General features: G+C 43.3%; 1 long non-coding RNA gene across 6 annotated transcripts in view; it reads left to right on the top strand.

Annotated features, from left to right (window-relative positions):
* The window catches only part of LOC123615874 (uncharacterized), a 37,659-nt gene extending 20,424 nt beyond the window's left edge, over positions 1–17,235 (top strand). For 3 of the 6 annotated variants that reach the window (XR_006723675.2, XR_006723674.2, XR_012510287.1), the window contains one exon: positions 8,709–9,420. This is a non-coding gene — a long non-coding RNA (uncharacterized LOC123615874). The other 3 variants (XR_006723677.2, XR_006723676.2, XR_012510286.1) reach the window with 3 other exon arrangements.
* Positions 17,236–20,359: the final 3,124 nt, after the last annotated feature.

Below are 20,359 nucleotides of genomic sequence, written 5' to 3'. Positions count from 1 at the left end.
CTGGACTCTCCCCAGGACTGCTTTTTCAAAAGTTTTGTTGTTTGCCAGTTGCCTGTTAGAAATTTTTTCCCACTAAAACAGTAGAATCAGCATTCTGGACAGTTTGTCTTTTTTTTCTTCAGGTAACAATCTAAACACAAGACTGCTAACATTAAGAGCTCACTGCACAGTTGATAAGTGAGATAGATGCTGCCTTTTCATCACTGAGGCCCTTCAACATAAAATACTCTTAATTTTCTTTTTCATCAGGAGTAGCATAACTTATTGAGCTAAGCTCAACAAGTGAAACTTCAAAGCTGAATTCTAACCTACAAGAAAGTGTTGTCGGATTTCAGATAACCAGTTTCTTCTTATTGGACTCCGTTTCTCCCACTGAATCACCGGCTCTCCCCCTACCTCAAGAATCTAGTGAGGATTTTCGGTTACAACGAACTGGGTAAAACAGAAAAATGATTTTGCGGTCCTCTGCTCCTTCACACCCAGTTTTCCTTATGATTTTATTCCATTTATACTTTCATTTTATATCCCGGTAAAACTTCTTAACTTGGCTTTTGGGTCCTCTGGCCTTGAATAAGCCGGAAATCAGAAACAAGGGGAGGTTGTCTTGTCAATGGACTGCTGGACCTCAGAAAACACACAAACCACTGCCCTTGGAAATAAAGCAACAGCATTTTTCCCATGTCCTGGGGATTCTGTGGGGACTTCTGGAGGACTTCAGGAACACATGGTTCAGGCTCCATATTAAAATCACAGTAAACACAGCAGTTTGTCACATGCCATAAGGTACATTTGCCTTATTTCCATTCAAAATTTAACCACTCTCCATTTCAACCTGTCTAGCCCTACAACGCCCATTTTCATTATCATCTTCACCAGAGTCTGTTCTTTTGACAGGAGGGAGGAGTTTCCCTTCCCTTGTTTTCGGCTTCCTGCTGATTCCTTTACCGTTTCCTGCTAAGGACAGGCCTCAGAATCTAATCGCTGAGTAGCTGTGGTACAAGTCCACAACAGTTACAAAGAATGCATACTTTGACCCTCCTCAGTGTGTCCAGGGACTTCTCCGAGTGCGCTAACCAGCCCCAAAACTCACAGACCTAGTGAGTTCCCCACTATGGAATACTGGTTTCAGCTTGAAATAACAACCCTCATCTTTGGTCCCTTTAACCCTACCCCCCCCAATTTAAAACCCTGGCACTAAAACAATAACCTTGTCCATAGCTTCAGTAAGTTTCCTGAAAAACCTCAGAGCTGATTAGAGCTTGCACTTTAAAATGTAATTTTGGAGGCTTTTTCTTCATTTGAGTCCATTTTTTCATTCTCTGGGCCGTGGTGATTAAAAAAAAAAAGAAGGAAAAGTAAAGTGCAGCATTAGTAAGTATTTGCTTTACTCTTGCTACACTGACAACCGAGTTTCTTTTTCCAAATAGCCTTTCTCCAGTTTCATTTCCCTATCCCTCTTCAAGATGCAGAGAAACAGGACATGCACGTGGCAGCCACAAGTCTGGGTCCAAGCTCACCTCCCTCACTTTCTAGCTGAGAGATGCTGGGCCACCTACTCCTTGGGCTCCTATCATTCTAGTTCTAAGGATGGTGTGGGAAGGCAACAAGAGAATGCCCATGAAAGCTTGTGGCATGCAATGTGAGGGTCGCATTGGCAGTGCTTCTCTGTGCTGGGTACCACCTTCTTGCCCAAAGCTTCCTTCATTAACCAAAGAGAACCCCTGTCTTTCCCTAAACCTCAACATCTACAATAAGTTTTCCATACTTTTAAAAGAAATTCTATCCTGGACTTAATCTTTCATTTACCAGGCAACCTTAAATGTACCTACTTTACTTCACACTCAGTCAGTTTGCCTGTATAATGGGTATCCTTACTCCTTAACAAACAAAAATCAGTTCCTTGTTTTCTAAAAGTGTAACTAATCACACCCACCCCCCACCGCCCAGCCACCCCAAAGCACTGTAAACATCACTTTTCATTAGCTATGGGTTTCAGGGTGGTCTTTTGAAAAGGTGGATCTGTTTAGAGAACTTAAACCTTCCCAGCATCACAACTCAGCAGAATACTTGTTAAGGTACATTGAGGTTGTCAGAGGAGATACTGAGAGCAGCACAAAACTGCTCCCAGGGATGGTTCCAGGGCTCAGTTCTTTTTTAAAGCTCCAAGTTAAAGATTCTGCTACTCAGCAGCCTCTGGGACTTTTTTGGATCTTCACTGAGAAGGTCTTGACTCTGAACTGAGCATTGCACCAAAAAACAAACAGGAAATAGATCCTGTACCAAATCTGTACTATATCTCTGGATGCTGAAAGAATGACCTTTGTAAGACTTTTTGATCTCTAGAACTGCAAGAGGTCTTAGATATCATCTACTTCACCCATTCAGGTGAGAAAAGCACAGGTCCAGAAAGGTTACATGACTTGCTGCTGGTCACACAGCTGGTGAGTGGCAAACCAGGTCTAGAACTCAGGTTCAAAGTCTAGTGACAGATGAAGAATGAGGAAAAAACAAGGTTAAGATTTGTAATCATGAGACTTCCTTTTTTCTCTTTTTTAGAGGTCCATACTGAAATATTCCTATTTAGAATGATAAAATGACTGGGATTTGCTTCTAAATAATCCAGTTTGAGGAGGGAGGATGAGAGAGGTATAGCATAATAATAGTCATAATAATAATAATAATAATAACTGAAGCTGAGTAATAGAAAACGGGGGCCCATGATACTAGTCTCCCTACTTTAGTATTTTTTAAAGAATTTCCATAATAAAACACTTTTAAAAAAATCAACCTTTTTAAAAGGTTTCTTTATCTTATTTGGAGTCCATGTAAATAAGAAAACATCTTATTAAAAAGAGGACCTTGAGGGAAAAAAAATTTTTTTTCTTTAAAAAGCAACTCCTTTATTCTTGAGTCTCAGGCATCCTTCGAGTTTCCCATCCTTTCTGTTCTACTCTCAGTCCCACTCCTCCCTTTAGTGCATGGGGAGACTGTAGCCAAGATAGAAAAGTATCTTGATTCTTCTGGTATGAAGGGAGCAGCTACCACTGTGTTCTTAGACCCCTCACCAAGTATCAGTGGGTGGGTGCCTGCAGGATGGGTGCCCTAAGAGAGGACACAGGCTCACAGACATCCCCAGCGGCTTCTTTCCTCAAACCTCCCTTCTCATCACCATAGCCACACATTCGGTTTGCCAGGAGCAGATGCCCTGCTGTTGAAGGCTTTCACAGTCCTACTCCAGAAGCTTCCCCAGGTGTTGCCAAATACATAAAAGTTTGGGAACTTCAGTGTTTTAATCATGGACTAGGGATGGGGGAGAGGAAGAGCTTCCCCACCACCATAGTTTGGGTCTACAATTTGACAAGAAGTAAAACAGGGCAGGGGTATATAGGAAATCTCTGTACCTTTGGATCAACTAAACTGTGAGCCTAAAACTGCTCTAAAAAATAAATTCTATTTTTTCAAAAAGGCTTAGAAGAACTTCTCAAACTCAACTTTGAGTCTAGTAGAATATGACATTCCAATTCCAAAATTATAGGGCTTTGAAGAACCAAAAGTTGCAATGGAAAAGCCACATGCTGAATATGCTGAATATTATTGATATAAATAACTGGGAACAGGGGGGTGTGTTACTTTTCTTGGGGATATTTTCACAAGGATCAAAAATATTGGAAACAAATCTCTTAGGAAATACTTCAGACATGGGGGAACAGGAATGGACTTATGGGTTTGGGGGAATAAGACCTTTTGAAAATGAATCAAGAAAGGAGATTCTTCTTTGACTTTTTGAGTCTTATCTCTTCCCCAGGACATAATTTCTATCAATACTATCCTAAATTATTTTTTGTATCTTTATTAAATTATATTTTTTCATTAAAAAATTAATAAATGCTTACTATGTAAACGTGGGCAGTTGAAGAATGGCGAAAGAGGACTTAAAGGAAAGGACAAATCTCTCCTCACCTTCTATCCAGAGATTACTGCTGCCATGTCCTGCCTTTGGTAGTTCAAAGTGGCACACACCACTCGCTTGCACACTGGGGTCCCACTCATCTCCTCTTATGGCTTTTATTTTATACCTTACCCTGTGGCACTACCTGGCCCCTCAAGTGTCCGCAGAACTAACTTGGCTGTTGATTCCAGCCAATTCCATAATTCTTCCATCAATTCACCACCTCAAGCTCTGAGCTCCCTCTGCAGATCAGCAAACTTTCCAAGTTCCCAAACTCAATGACAGTATTTCCTAGGCTTCACAACCTGACTTCACTCCTACTCCCCAAAACACATATATACTGAAATTCATAAACCTGCACTTATATTTAAGATTATTGGTCACTAAGGAAGAGAGAAATTCTTGTGCCTTAATTTGTAACCACAGAACATCAACCAGACTTTTAACGGCCTGTTGATTTCAATCCTCTGAGGCTGACCACATCTACTGATTAAGTTACTACACTTCAGTTGGTTCTTATTTTTTGCCAGACTCTAGGCTCTTTTTTGAGGGTATGGGGTATCTTGATCACAAACATGAAAAATGAACAGACTCTTTTTAGTAAAGTGCTATTTAGAAGTTTCACCATTTGGTCACAGTAATTACATTGAGATAGTAAAAATTTTTCTCATGGGAAATCTTAACTTTTAACCCCCTCTAATAAAATGAAAAGATACTGCCTAAACCTCCATCCAAAGAGATAGAATCTACTGCAGGAATCAGTTGCTCTTCTGACCTCAATAATATGCTGTACATTTGATGACATCCCCAAGTGAACTAAACTTCTAAATGAAGTTAGTATGTTTCTGTACTTTCCCATAAAGCACTGAATGAATGGTTAAGTGAATGAAATCTGTATTGAATACTTCTATTTTGTTGCATGTGCTAGTCTTGTCTTCCTAGATTACTCCAGAGATACAGTTTTGACTGGTATAAAATATAATGGGCTCAAATAACTATTGATTACCCAAAAGATAACAGTGGTGTTTTCTAGACAGTAGAATGACAGATGCTTCTTCTTTATCTTTTCTAGATTATGCCAAATTTTATAGAATAAAATTATGTATCGTATTAGTAATCAAGGAAAAAAACACTCGATAAAAATGTTGATTATTGACAAAAGTTAACTTAAAAAAAACCAATTGATAGAGAGCATTCTTTGGATAACCTCCCTGGGGGCACAATGAGACTAAAGAAGTTGAGTCAGAGATCAGCAGTCAGGAACTGCCAGATAAAAGTAATTTTCCTCAAGGCAATGTAGCTGGGAATACTATAGACTGGGAAAAAGGAGCAGTTAGGAATGCTGAAGGGAAGGAACATTTGTGGGTTAGGTAGATAGTCCAGTCTCATCACAGATGAAACAAGAATAGAGTTTTGTTTCAGACATTAAGATATACACTGAGGTATCAGATACATTACCAGCTCATAGGGGTGAAAGTGGGGTTCCTTCCACTCTTTCCAAGAACTTGGAAATAGGGAAATGAGACCCCCTTCAAACAAGCTTATAATGGGGGAGGGTATAGCTCAGTGGTAGAGTGCATGCTTAGCATGCACGAGGTCCTGGGTTCAATCCCCAGTACCTCCATTAAACAAACAAACAAAGCTAATTACCTCCTCCCCCCCCCAAATTAAAAAAAAAAACAAACAAGCTTATAATAGTAGTTTGGAGGAAAGATAAGCAAATTCACCCTAAGACAACAGAATGGGGAAAGGGAGAGATGAAGAAGCAGGTCCTGTCCTAGAAATCAAGGCAGCCTTCCCCAAGACACATCCTACTTTAAAGACCAAACTGAAATTTCCCTGAATGGAATCAAAGGGTGATTCCTTTGAAGGAAGAAGGGGTAGGCTCTTTTTCCTCTGGGCTGCTGGGAATGGATGGGCAGGACAAGTCTGCAAAATTCCTACTTTAAGGGACTCCTCGTGTAGTTTTTAGATTCAGATTCATTCACCTAAAGAATTTGAACCCAAGGTGTTCAAATGGTGTCTGCTCTCACTCGGTACTGCTGCCTTTGGTTAATGAGGTTCCTGTTAGAACTAAGTGATTTGTGCTGGAAGGGCTCATTAAAGGCTGAGAACCTGCAGAATCCATTCTGCAAGGCTTTCCTATCACTGATTTTTTTTTTAAGCTTTATTTTTATTTGTTTTTTTTGGGGGGTGTTGGGGGTAATTAAGTTTACTATTTATTTTTAGGGGAGGTACTGGGAATTGAACTCAGGACCTCATGCATACCAAGCATATGCTCTACCGCTTGAGCTGTACCCTCCCCCTCATGGTTTTTATACAATGGCACTTTACAGAGCCTCCAAATAGAACCCCAAAACACATTCTACTTCCCATCCTAATCTCTGTTTCAGCTACCTTAGTCTCAGGTGATACTCAGTAAAGATATTATCCCAACATTTGCATTTTAATAGAGGATGATAATTAATAAACTTACTTTAGATTGTAATCATCAAGACAGGTGGAGGTAGAGGATGGGGTTAGTGGGAAGGGAAGAAAAGACCGTTAGGGGCAAGCAAGAGCTTGCCTAATACATCTCAGTTCAAAACCACACTGTTGAACTTGTACGGCTTGCATCAAAAACCTCCTTATTCCATATGACCAGAAGATCCTGCATCCCAGAGGCCTTTCTGGTTATCATTAGTGGTGACTGGGAGAGGGTCAGGGCCCAGCCTGACTAGCCCACCAAAGCTCACTGCCAAGAACCGTCTTCCTGTCATTTAGAACTGTACTGTCCATCATGATAGCCACATATGACTATTAAGTGCTTTAAATGTGGCTAGTCTGAATTGAGATATGTGTAATTGTAAAACAGATATTGGATTTCAAAGATGTAGTAAGGAAAAAAAAGAATGTAAAATCTCATTCATAATATATATTGAAGTAATATTTTAGATATATTAGGTTAAAATGTGTTATTAAAATTAATTTCACCTTTTTCATTCTATTTTTTTCAGTGTGGCTACCAAAAAATTTGAAATCATATATGGCAACCTACATTTGTGGCTTGCATTGTATTTCTATTTTACAGTGCTGGCTTAGGAAACGGTGATTCTTTTAAGATTAAGGAAAATATCAGTTAGAAAGAAGAGACCTGCATGACCTGAAAGTGTGCTTGTACCAAAAATGTTCCCTAAATAGGCAGCCCTCAATGAAAAACACTCAGAGGCTGATTAGGAAGAACCCATGTAACCCAGAGACAAAAACACTCACTGTTGGCTGTTTTTCTGGGACTTATGTATGATTCTAAAGACTTCATTATGTTAATTCACTTGATCATCATAACTGCCCTGTGAAGGAGGTATCACTTTACTGTTATACCGATGAGGAAATTGAGACACAGAGAGCTATTATTACAGGTGAGATTTGACTTTTAGCAGTCAGACGTCAGACCCTGACTTGTGCCTGTTCTGTGACTCCTCACCTAAGCAATCCTTCATGGATGTACTTTCTGGGAGGACTTTTCTTTTTAGTCCTTTTTTTCCAGCAGGCTCACCCCAACTCTGTCTTGGCATTAAAAAAGCCGAACACTCTTGTTTGTCTGGGTAGGGAAAGCCCTTACCTACATGGCCCTGAATCCAGGAGTTTGGGCAAAACCAAGTGTCTGAAAATGTGGTGCTCTCAAATCTCTCCTTTTAGCAAATCAGTAGATTGTGAGAACACAATTTTGCATTTCTGGTCCCTACAACCTAAAGGCTAGGAAACCTTGCCATGTCTTCTTTTTTTTTTTTTTAATTTGTCAAAAACCGTTGTTTTTGGTTTTTTGGGTTTTTTTGGGCTTTTTTTTTTTTTTTTTGCCTTACGTAATACTTTCCAAACCTTCCCAAACTGACAGTTGGCTGCTTGCAGATGTTCTAAAGCTCAGCTAAGGAACTATTCTCAGGAGCAGCCCAGAGGGGGCCTCAGAACCCAGCTCCCACAAAGAGGATGACGGTTAAATGCTGGTGAGAGGAAGCCTTTTGCCTTTGTCACCTCATTTTTTTTTCCTGACCAGAGGCCATTCTCTTGTCTTTTTTTCCTCAGAAACCACATAAGTTAGATGGTTTTGCTTTTGATTTTTTAAAGTTTCAGTAATGAAAATAATTATCTTATTCACCCCAGAAAGATACTGCAATTGCCATCTTATTTGCAACTTTATTATTATAACTACTATTGTTATTACTATTATTCTTATAAAGTACTTGCAGAAGACCAGGGAATGGCCAGATGTTGCCTGTCTTCTTTTGCAGACATGGCCACTGAGTCCCAGGGAGTATGCGACTTACTGAAGGCCATGGCTTAATTGTGAAAGAGCCTGGATCAGAGCTAATTTTCCTTGGCCCAGAGATTTGGGCTGAGCCTGGTCCTCTGGGTCAGGTAAATCATCCCACCCAGCAGGGCAGCCACAGTGCAATTAGCCTAGGCATGCTCAGCCTCCTTCCTCCCTCCCCTTGGCCCCTTTCTCAGATTCCCTATCTTTTGGGTATCCCCTTCCTGGTGTTTGTGTTGGATTTTTCTCTTTGAGGCTTTAGCTATTCCCTCTGCCTGAAACACTGGGTTCCTAGGTACCCCACAGCTAAATCCCTTACCTTTTTCAAGTCTTGACTCAAATCTAACCTTCTTAGGAGGCCTTGACTTACATCTAATCCTGCAGCCTCCCCACCCACACCCTGTACCCCAGCCCCCTTCCTTTTCTTTTTTCTATAGCATTTATCAACTAATTGTCTCCCTTCCCCACTAGAATGTAAGCTTCATGAAGACAGAGATCTTTGTTTGCTGATGTACCCAAAGTGTGCAGAAGACTCCCTGGTCACAGCAGATGCTCAGTAAACGCTGGTTGAAATGGAAATTTTTTGAAGCTGTTTTCAGTGCTCACCAGCTCAGACTGCAAGAAACTCAGGACCAGGACTGTGTCCCTGCCACAGGCCCTTGTGAGCAGTGCCTGGCATGTAGGCAGGCCCTCGGGTTCAAAGTAAGTTCTAGTCTGTATAAAAATGTCAGGAGAGGAGGTCTTAGGGATAAGTTTTTTTTTTTCACTACTTCCTTCCACTTTTATCTCCTTTCTAAACGTACTGGAATATTAAAATAACAAATTAAACTAAAATAAAATTCTGTGCAGGGGAGAGTTCCCCACCTGCACTCTAGGGTGTGACCCCATTGTCCAGCACATAACCAGTGGGAAGAGAGAGTCTGTAAAGTCCGAACACTTTTCTCAGGGCAGGGGACAGGAAACCAGCCTCGTGGAAAGGGGCCAGGTCCTTCTTGCTCAGAGAGTTTTGAGACATCGTAAAGCTATTTTCAAGCATGAGAAAGAACATGCTAATGAGCAGTTTTCCATCTCTACAGGTGACAGAGCAAGAGAAAATATGCCTACTTCTGAGCGTAAGAGAGTTTGGTGAGATTTAGAGAATGCCTTAGGAGATAAAACACCAGCAGAATATAACCAGGGGAAATTTGAGATACCCAACTCTGGAGTAAAAGAAGTTTTGATTAAAAAAAAGCAAGCAAATAAAACTCTGACATTCATAGGACAAAGATGTTGCTCCTTTTCCCAATTCCTCTGAATTTTAAACGTTAGGGTCATACAAGAAAATGGAGTGGTTGGGAGCTGGGGCTTAGACTGAGACTGCTTATGTTTAAAACCAACACTTCCTAGTTGTGACACCAGGCAAGTTGTTTAACCACTTGTGCCTCTGTTTTTCTACCTTTTAAATGGGGTGATAATTACACCAGCCTCCAAGGAACACCGAAGATCAAACAAGCACATCCATGCAAAGGCCCAGCACATGGCAATAAAGAACAAAGCCAGGCAGGTACCCAGTCAGTGCCCAGTAAGCAGGTGCTCTTACCATATGGATGTGGTGAAGTTAGTAGTCCTTAAAGTTGTATGTTGTTTCCCAGAGGTGGAGGGTTAGAAGAGGGACAAAGGTAATGTTAGTTGAGACAGAAGCTATGAGCGGACACCCTAGATCTGGGAACTGCAGGGTGTGAAGCTTGAGAGTCAGTGGCAGCGAGAAAATGGACAGTTGGGAAGTCAGGAAGGAAAAACAGCAGGAACAAAACCTTCCTGAGAAATCTTAAAGCCTTTTTTTTTTCAGTCTTGTGTGAGGAGGGGCCTACTACCCACCAGGTAGGGTGTGGGTATGAGAGCTGATCTTCACACAGCTCTGCCAAGTTGGCCTGACCAGCCCCATCCCACAGGAGAGACTCGAGGCTCAAGGCTGGCTGGTAAAGGGGAGGGGCCAGGACGGATCCAGGCTTCTGTCTATCTCTGTTCACCCAGTCACTTGTAATTACAGTAATCATTGCTCACATGTAAACCATGATCCGGCATTGCTCTAAGTGCTTTTCACATATTGATGCATTTAAGCCTCTCACAGTCCACTGAGGAGTGTACTGGTGAGGAGGCTCAAGACAGAATTTGATCAGCTGAGGCCAAGGTCCAGAGGTGCAGAACAGATGGGATCTCTCCAATCCAGGGCAGGCTTCCAGAGCCACAGCTGAGGTGAGCTCCTATAGGGCTGACCCTACAGGAGAGAGAGTAGGGACACAGGCCCCACCAATCCTGTCACCACCCAGTGGCCAGAGCCGGCTTATTACAACACAAATCAGACCATGTCACACCCTCCAGACCTCCCAAAGGCAGAGCCACCTAGTTCAAGCATAATTTCTCCCTCAGAAATTTCAGTTTAAGGCCTCTTAATCCTGGCCTCAGTATCTCCTCAAGGGGAGCTTCTCTGATAGGATCCATCTGCAGTGTCTCCTATTGTGTGGAATGTATGCAAAGCAAAGACAAGGGAAACCTTACGATGGGCCTGTGAGGCAAGACTCCAAGAAGTCCAGGTCCTGGAGATAAGTGGGCCCTAGAGACCCCTGACCTCTTGCTTCAGTCCCCTAAAGAGGGTAATTATTACCTCAGGGCAACCACAGAGGATGAGGGTAGGGTCACTCCTGATTGCCTTCTCCCTGCCTGAGCTCAGTGTCCTCTGGATGTCCTACACCTGGCTGTCCCAACCCTTTCCCCACTCTGGCCTGTCTCCACACCATCTGGGTGCAGTGACACCAGCATGGAAGCTGATGAGGGCAGGGACTGGGTGTGATCACCTGGGTAGGTGTATGTGCCTGGCACACAGCAGGCTCTCAGTATATTTTCATGGACCAGACACAGCTGGGTCCGACATTTACCATATGTAGCATGGGGGTTAGAAGTATGGCTGAGCTTAGCTGCCTGTGTTCACATCCCACTCTGACATCTGCTAGCTGACTGCCTTGGGGAACTTTCATCCTTCCTGTACTCCAGTTTCCGCACTTCTTAAAAATGGGGCAATAACTACCTCGTTTCTAAGGATGTTATGAGGATTAAGCAAGTTGAAGCAGGAAGCCCTGTAGTAGTAAGTGCTCAATGATTGTTAGCTATTAATTAGCATTACTATATTTAGTTGCATGCTACTGGTCAAATCACATCTCTGAGCCTTAGGTTTTATTTCTGTAAAGTAGAGATATTATCCACCTCACAGGGTTCTTGGGAAGAATTGAAAGAGAATATCGTGTGTAGAGGGCTTAGTGCACTGCTTAGAAAACAATGCATAAGAAGTCAACCATTCACTGTGTTGCATTCTGTTCTTTCAGGGTCTCACTAGTTGAGTGGCCAACTGGCTGGATATATTAATTAGTATCAGTAGTCCAGATAGACTCTCTGGAAAAGCTAGAGTTACTCTGGGCCTCCTTTGTTAGGGACACATCACAAATAGCTACCAGATACAATATCCGCCAACTTTATTCAGGGGCTAATTTCCCCCAGTGTTGAGTCACCTTGTGGTACTTTTTCCATTGGAGAAATGGGTCAGAGAGGTTCCCTTTCCAGACCTGTGCCTGAGCAGGAGAACCTCAAATCCCTACCCTCAGGGATGAAATAATGATGATATTTCAGCCAGGGGATGGTTGGTGAGGGATAATTCCAAGACAGGACCTTTACCAGTTAGCAAATGCCAAACCAAATACACTCTACTTCTTCTTTATCCCCAAGCCAAGTCCTCCCATATGCTGGCACAAAGGCCCTCACGAGGCTGGCAGAGCTGTGGACCTATATGCACCAGGACCCCAGAGAGGGAAAGATGGCAACTCCACAGAGGCCCCACCTTGGAGCAAGAAGGAGGTCAACTTACAGTTCTCAACTCCAAGTTCTGGACCGAAAGGGGAAGTCAGTCAGGCGGCCACTCCTCCCTGAGGACCAGCCTTTATCACCTTGCTGTTCCCTGAACCCAGAATGAGGTCCCATGTGGACGAAGGGTTTTTCCTCCTCTTTTTGTGATTTTATTCACACACACACAAGCTTAGGGGTTAAAAAAAAATTAAATTATTTGGTTATACATTTACTAAACTGGTTGAACTGAAAGAACCAACTTACATGCAATCTAGTACTTAAACTTTTCTGTCAGTTGGTGGTGTGTGGACCAGATGTAATTCTTTCCCCAACTCCTTTTCTCCTCCAGTCAAAGTACTTCTGGGTACCTTCAAAAAAAAAAAAAAACCCTTTAATCTTTAGAATAAGCTACCAATTGAGCTGCCAGGTCAGCAAGTATTTATTGAGCACCTACTGTGTGTGAGGTTTGGGGCCATGTGGATGAGGCATGCACAACACAGACCCTGCCTGGAGGAGATCTGCCTAGACAAAGGACAAGCAAAGGACTTTGGCCTCCCAAATCCTGGGCATGCCTACAGTGGAACACTCCCGTAGAGGTTTAGTTTTTATGTTATAATGATGATGCAACAGTTAAGATTTAAGAAAAACCTTGAATAGTCACTGCCGATAATCTCACTGTCTTAGCACAACTATTTCCATTTGTCTTTCCTTTCAGTTTTTAACTATGACATACACATCATGTTTTATAGCAGAAACAACATGCTTACTGGATAGTATTTTTCCACCTTTTATATTTTTACATATTCCTGCTGAGCCTTTATAATTAGCCTTTTCAAAGAGCTACCTGCTGTTCTATCCTGGTTCCTGTGCCAGAATTACAAACTATCCCCCTATTGTTGAACTTTAGGTTTTCTTTTTTTTTTTCTTGGAGTTGTGGAAAACAGTGCAGTGTTCATGGACTCAGCACTACCTGTGGAGCACCTCCTCCACCCAGGTCCTGTGCTGAGAGCACTGGGGCCCACAGGCCATTAGCCAACCACAGTCCTCCCAGAGTTCAAGGTCCTATTGGTCCATAAAGTCCCCAGGAACATCAGCAAACCATTTCAGTAAAATGCAAAGACACCCTGGAAGACATACCAAGTGAATCATGCTAAAAAGCCCCAGTAAAAGGGACTCAAGCCTTAGGGGCCCAAAAGAATTCTACATTTTCAAAATGACTGAAGTAAAAAGTGTTTGAGAAAGTCCCAGCTCCCAAGTTTCAGTCACCAGCAGAGCTGAAACTACCTCCACACGAAGTTGTATTTCTAAATGGCAGGTCTTCTGATTTCATTGATGACTGAGGGAAAACCCACCTTTATTTCCAAATGAATTCCCTAACCCTATTGGCTAGCCAGGAAATCCCAGACTCCCCACCCACCCATAGGAGAATGAGTTCAGGCCTTTGTCCGGCATGACAGAGCTACTGTGTGGGCTGGCCTCTCCCTTGACCTTTCTTTCTCCTCTCTACTTCTCACTTCAAACAGAGTGGGAAAGGAGTCCTAGAAGAACATGGCTTAGATTTGCTCGTTAATCAGCTCTCCCACTCTTTCCTTAGAAATAAAAGAACATACATTCACTTACTCTACCCCGCCAAGACTCTCTCTCCCATGAAACCCCACTCGCTGGTCTTCATGCTACCCCAGCTGCCAGAAACCGATATAGAAGAAAAGCTGAAGGTACACAGCCCAGCTGGAAACTCCAGACCTCAGGCAGCCTGGGGCAAGTTCATGTGCTTGTGGGTTTTCCCTCTTCCTCTAGACTCTGAGGCCCCACAGGATCAGCTGTGTGGCCAGTGGTGTGGGAGGAGGAATGGTTACTGTCAGATATTGCCCTTCTAGAAGCTTCTGCAGAACAGAAACTCTTTATCATTTTCCCCTTCAGGGCTGACCCCAAAGGCTATCTCCAGTGCTTGGTAAACCGTGGGTGATTTAGCAGAGCACTTATCACATATCATGAAGGGCGTTTACTTGCCCCTACAAAGCCTGGAGCTCTGGGGGCAGGCACAGATCTCACAGTGACAGCTTGGTCAATACCCTGGAATCAGTGACTAAGGAGCCCTCTCAGGAAGCTTCATCCTCTCCCAGTCTTTATTAGATAAGGAATCCTGGACAAGTCACATCCAGATCCAGTCAGGTACTGGTGATGAGACAAAGTGGGACCCTCCTCACCAGTAGAATGCCACATACTAAGTACACTAGGCTCCTTGGTCTGGATTTGTCTGGCTTTAAAACATTTCAGAAAATAAAATGTCCCACCAGACTCAGCTCAAGGGAAAGAGATTCCCCAATGGTACTCAGTAGGAGCTAAATAAATGCATGTCTAGTTTCTTGGCAGAGATTCTGCAGACTATAGCCAGAAAGAGACTTACAGAGGAAAAGGCCAGAAATAACAAGCACCTGGTTCTCAAACTCAGCTGAAATTGGGGAACTGGAGCTTTAAGAAACCCTGATGTTAGCGAAATGGGTAGATGAATAGTCGTGTGATAAAGGAAGCAGAGTCAAATGGCTGTGGCGGAATCTAGGTGGTGAGTATATGGCTGTTCACTGCAGAATTCTTTCAAATTTACTATATATTTGAACATTTTCATAATGCAATGTTGGAAGGAAAATCATGATTCCTGGTCCAAACCCAGAGATGGATTTAATTGGTACAGCCTCTGTAGTGAGAGTTGCAAAGGTGATTTTACTATCCAGCCAGGGTTGAATCTCCTTGTCTGGTATGGGCCAAGTGTAATTCAGACCAGCAAAATCGGCATCAACTTGGAACCTGTTAGAAATGTGAATTCTCGGCCCCAACCCAAATCTACAGACTCAGAAACTCTGGGAGTGGACCCACCAATTGGTATTTAATGAAATGCCTTCCAGTGATTCTGGTGCATGATGGCTAAAGCCAGTGGTTCCCAAACTTGGCTACACATTAGAATCACCAGAGGAATTTGGGGGGAAAAATGATCCCAGAACCAGGCTCAGACCTCCCGAATTAGGCCCTAGGGGCCTGTATTCTTTTTTATAAGCTCCCCAGGGATTCTGACGTTAACCAGGGTTTGGGTCCAGCCCCTCCTTGTGCCAGTCAGGAGCTGAGTCACTTGGCCAGCTGTGCCTTGGCCAAGTTGCACAGTGTCCCAGAGGGGAAAGCGCGATTAGGGCCAGCCCCCTTGTCTCCTCGCTCTACTTGTCCCTCATACTTGCCTCCATATACTACTCGTTATTTATGTCGATCAGGTGGTCTCGTTAGCTCTGTTCAGGCTTATTAGCTCCCTTACTCCAGCCTCCTGGTTCTCAGACTCTGCTGTACATTGGTATCAGCTGGGAGCTTTAAAAGGTCCAGAAATCTTTCTCTGAAATAAGTGGGGTACGAGAAACCTTCTCTGGTATCATTCCATCCCCAGGCCTGCACCAGCCTCTAGCGGGTAGGTGAGAAGGGAGTTCTGTGGCTGCCTAGTAATCGCAAATTTTACTCAATCCTCTTTATGAACCAGCTACATTTGTGGAATCCAAGCATGAGAAGTAGAGCTAGCTTCCCTCTCTGCCACCAGCTTGCCCTGTACCCCTGAATGACCCCAGGGAAATTGGGTCCCAGGGGTCACCAAGGAGCCTAGAGAAGTCATTAAAAGGAGTGACTGGTACAGAATTCCTTCTCACCTTCCAGATCTAAAAAGACTCAGTAAATAGTGTCCTCAAAAAGTACTGTGGAAGACAACTGGAAAAGGGGAAGAAAATGAGGCAGGAGGAGGAGGCGGCGAGGTTTCTCCGAGTAAGCATGTCACTTTCCTAGGCTCCGTGCAAAGCAGGAAGAGCCTCAACATTAAACAAAGGGAAAAGGTCCTGCCTGATCCCAGAGCAATTGAGGACACCTGCTGCCCTAGGGCAAGCCAATGGTCTAGGTGTTTCTGGATCAATGTAACCGAGGTCTAAAATACAAGGATCTGCCTGATGATTTTTTTTTTTTTTAATGAACTTAGTGTATCCCAACCCAGACCACTCCCAGCATAAGCACTAGTCCATACCCAGAAAAAACAGGAAAGTTTGGACTTGGAGCCATTCACCTCTCTCTGGCTCCTGTCCCTGTCTTTTTTTTTTTTTTTTAAACTAAGTGAACAGCCACTTTATTGCTCAGAAGGAGAAATGGAAGGAAAGTTCTTGAGCAGGGAGAAGAGGAAGAAGGAAAGAAAGGCACTCGAGGAGGGAGCCGTCAGCCAGGATGGGCAGTAGAGACAGCTCCGGCCGGCCTGGGTTGGTTCGGGCCCAGGGTCTTTTGTTAGAAGGCTCTGCCATCTTGTCTTCATTCTAGTGGTGGTGTTAATTATTTTCTGCTGTAGGCTCCTTCCTCCCTCAGTCCTCAGCCCTTTCAAGGAGTTGTCTCGTTAATGCTAGAATGTTGCTCTTTGTGGATGAGCCGGTATTCCTGCCCATGGGGGAGGTTTGGTCCGTGCATAATGTAGATACACAATGCACAGTGGAGGGAGAGAGGAGGCCAAAGGGCAGAAAAGAAATGTTTATGTTTAAATTTTTCTTGTCTTAACATAATATATGAATTTTATTTCACACTAGATTTACTTAAGTGCGGGAAGTTCAAGTTATCTCTATTACAAAATTAGTAAGAAAAATAGCTCGAAATGATGGCTGAGTTTATCCAAAGTCACATGACATTTTGTGGGTAGTCTAACACAATTGTTAAGAGCAAGTAAATTAAACAGATGTAAGTAGGATAAGAGGTTTTTAGGTGAACTTTTCAAGTAGTTTCTGTTGGGGGATGAGGCAGACGGGCATCGCGGGAAGTAAAAGAGTTTTCCAAAAGCAAAGGATGAGAATAGAAAAGGAATTTATTAGGTTACACTGCCATAGACAACAGTGGGCCACACAGACAAGAGGTGCCTGTGTGAGCGCCTCCTGTCCCTGTCTTTGTCCCTGCCCAAGCTGCTCTGCCAAGGGCTGGAGCTGAGCAAGAGGTTGAGTTTCTAGATACTTGGCAAAGTCAGACAGGGAAAGCTTGGGTCTTTTGCATATAATAGGACCATCTTCCGGTCAGCTGACAGTCTGGTCCAACAGAGGGCCCAGAGATTGCTTCTCAAGGTCTGCCCACCCCAGAAAGCACAGACATATAGCCAGCCTGGAGATCATCCTAGAGGGGCAGAAATCCAAAGTTCCTCAGTCCTTTTGGGGCTCCATTAACTCTTAGCATTTATGACTTGGTAAAAAGAGAACTGCAGTTAAATAGAGGAGGTGGTTTCACTTATCAATCCATTGATCTATTTATTCATTCATATCCATTCACTCATTCAATAGATATGGGCATCTACTATGAGCTGGCCTTGCTGTTTACTAACGGAATGGTAATATGACAGCCCAAGGAGTCCAGTTACAATTAACTCAAGTGTCCATGCTCTTCAATGTGTTCTTAACTCCTAAGGCCATTACAGAAACCCCTTAAAAAAATTAATGAACTTGCTTTTCAGAAAAAAAAACTGTAACCATAAAATTATTCCTATTATTTTAGGAGTTTTAATGAGCACATAGAGTTAGCCCTCCCAGTCTTATGATTTCTACCTGAGATCTTCCACCAGCTCTTCTGGACACATTCTTTCCCCACTGCAGGCCTCAGTTTCCCCAACTGTAACATGAATTCTCTAGACTCTCTTGGCCAGATGGTCCTGGTGGCCCTCCCAAATCTCAGAGATCAACCCCACACCCCCTACATCCCCAGTGCTTAAAGAGTGGGCCAGCTGAAATGAAATGAGGAGGAGGGAAGTGCACATGACTGTGGAAGTAACTGAGACTGAATAGAAGGTAAAGAGCACAAAGTACTATTTGTAAGACAGAGAGAGGGAAAGAATGCTGGCCCCAGCCCCAGGTACAGTGTCTTCCCCTAGGACAAAGGTTGTCTGGATAGGACAGTAATAAGTCCCTCCGGAAAGCATAGGGGCTGTGGCGACAGCCAGAAGCCACCTCTTTAATCAAAGGAGTTCCCAGGAGGATGAAGTCATCGAGTCCCTCATCCATTCCATAAATACCTAGAGAGACTGCTCCAGGGATTCCATGGTGTTGTTCAGGAGTCAGAGGAGGCCCCTGACCTCATGCGCTTCCTTTCTGGAGAAGCAAAGAGACTACTCACATGTGAAACAAGCTAGATTATTTGAGGTCATCAGAAAGGCAAAAGAGAATAGAACCAGTAACGGGACAAAGGAGTAGGGGTGCTTTACAGAGGCTCCACAGAAAAAGTGATGTTAGAGATTTGTCCTGAAAAATAAGAACAAGTCAGCCAGGAGAAGATGGGAGGGAGGGCTTTCCAGGCAGAGGGAACAGCAAGTGGAAAGGTCCTGAGGTGGGAAAGAACTTGGCAAAGCAGTGAGGGGGAGAGTGGGAGGCACTGGGGTTTGAGAGGCTAGGAGCTAGAAGCCACTGGAAGGTTTTGCAGAGAAGAAAGAATGGAAGTCTTTCAGACCCTAGTGGGTCTCCCTTCTCTTGCCTCTGACCTCATTGCTTCCTTCCCTTACCCCAGCCTCACTGGCCACCTTGTTTTTCTAGAAACAGGACCACTCCAGGCTACTCTTGAGTCTTTCACACTGGCTGTTCCCTCTGCCTAGAACACTTCCCCCAGATAACCACATGGTTCACTCCTTCTTTGTCAAGCTTTGCTCAGATGATATCCTCTCAATGAGGCCTTCCCAGCTTCCAAATTTAAAATTGCCACTCCTCAACCCACCTCTCCCGTCTTTATCCTCTGCTTTATTTATCTCCAGAGTACTTGCCATTTTCTAATACATCAAATAATTTGCTCATCCATTTGTTTATTGTCTGTCTCTGCTGAAATGTCAGCCCCTTTACAGCAGGGATCTTTGTGTGTTTTGTTCACTGCTGATCATACTTGAGCAGTGCTGACACTAGTAGCTGTTCAGTAAATATTTCTGGGATGAATGAAACAATTACAAGGCAGTGGCAGTAGTTCGGACATAAGGTGACAGTGGCATGTAAATGGATGGTGGCAGAGGAGATGGAGGCAAAGGGCAGCGAGAATTCTGGAATGTTATGCTGAGCAAGTCTAGAGCTGGCTGGTCCCAGCCCAAGTGCTCTTTTCACTATCTCCCACGTATCACGTGTAAGGCCTGCGGAGCCACAAGTACTGGAACCCAGTCTAACCTGCGCCGCTCCTCCCTCCTTCTTGCCTTTCTATTTTTGAGATTTATGCTGACCTCCAGATTCCTACAAAACATAAATAGTAGCCAACCTAAATTTATGCAGAACTTAGTATTTGTTTTCACTTCCATTATTTTTTGAGATATAATTCACATACCATAATATTCACCCTTTTAAATTCAGTATTTTGGTTTTTTTGTTTTGTTTTAGTATATTCACCACTATCTAATTCCAGAACATTTGCATCACTCCAAAAGAAACCCTGTACCCACTGGCAGTCACTCCCCATTCTCCTAGTCCCTGTCAACCACTAACCTACTTTCTGCCTCTATGGATTTGTCTACTCTGGACATGTTCATGTAAGTGGAATCCTACAATAAGTGGCCTTTTGTGACTAGCTTCTCAGAATAATTTTTTGAAGTTTACCCATGTTGTAGCATGTATCAGTACCTTTTTCTCTTTTATGGCTAAAGGATATTCCATTGCACAGCTATACCCTGTTTATCCATTCATCTGATGATGGACATTTGAGTTGTTCTACTTTTTGGCTATTATAGTAATGCTGCTATGAATGTTCATGTACAAGTGTTTGTGTATTTTCAGTTCTCTTGGGCTTATTCCCAGGAGTAGAATTGCTGTGTCACATAGTAAATCTATGTTGAACTTTTTGAGGAACTGCTAGACTGTTTTCTAAAGTTTCACCTTTGTCGTCATCCTCAATTTGCCGATGAGGAAACTGGGGTGGGGAGGAAGTGAGGTGATTTGCTCATATTCACCAGCTGTTGAATGGGGACAGGTGGGGGTTGCTCATGAAAAGGAATCCTCTTTGTATCCAATGCATTTCATCCATTCTTCAAAACTTTCAAGTGCCTTCCAAGTACCAGTCACTAGTTTATGTGCTGAAATTATCTCTGACAGCAAGACAGACACAATCCCTTCTTTCTCAGAGACATAGTCTAGAGGGAGAAACAGACAGCAAATAATTACACTTTTGGCAAGCGTAATGGTAAAGAGACAAGAGGGTATGGCTTAACTTATCCTGTCCTTTGTGTGGTGAGGAAGAGCTTGGGCTTGGAG

The sequence above is a fragment of the Camelus bactrianus genome, chromosome 11, assembly GCF_048773025.1.
Source record: "Camelus bactrianus isolate YW-2024 breed Bactrian camel chromosome 11, ASM4877302v1, whole genome shotgun sequence".
Taxonomy (NCBI): Eukaryota; Metazoa; Chordata; class Mammalia; order Artiodactyla; family Camelidae; genus Camelus; species Camelus bactrianus.
This window is presented reverse-complemented; position numbering and strand designations above follow the sequence as displayed.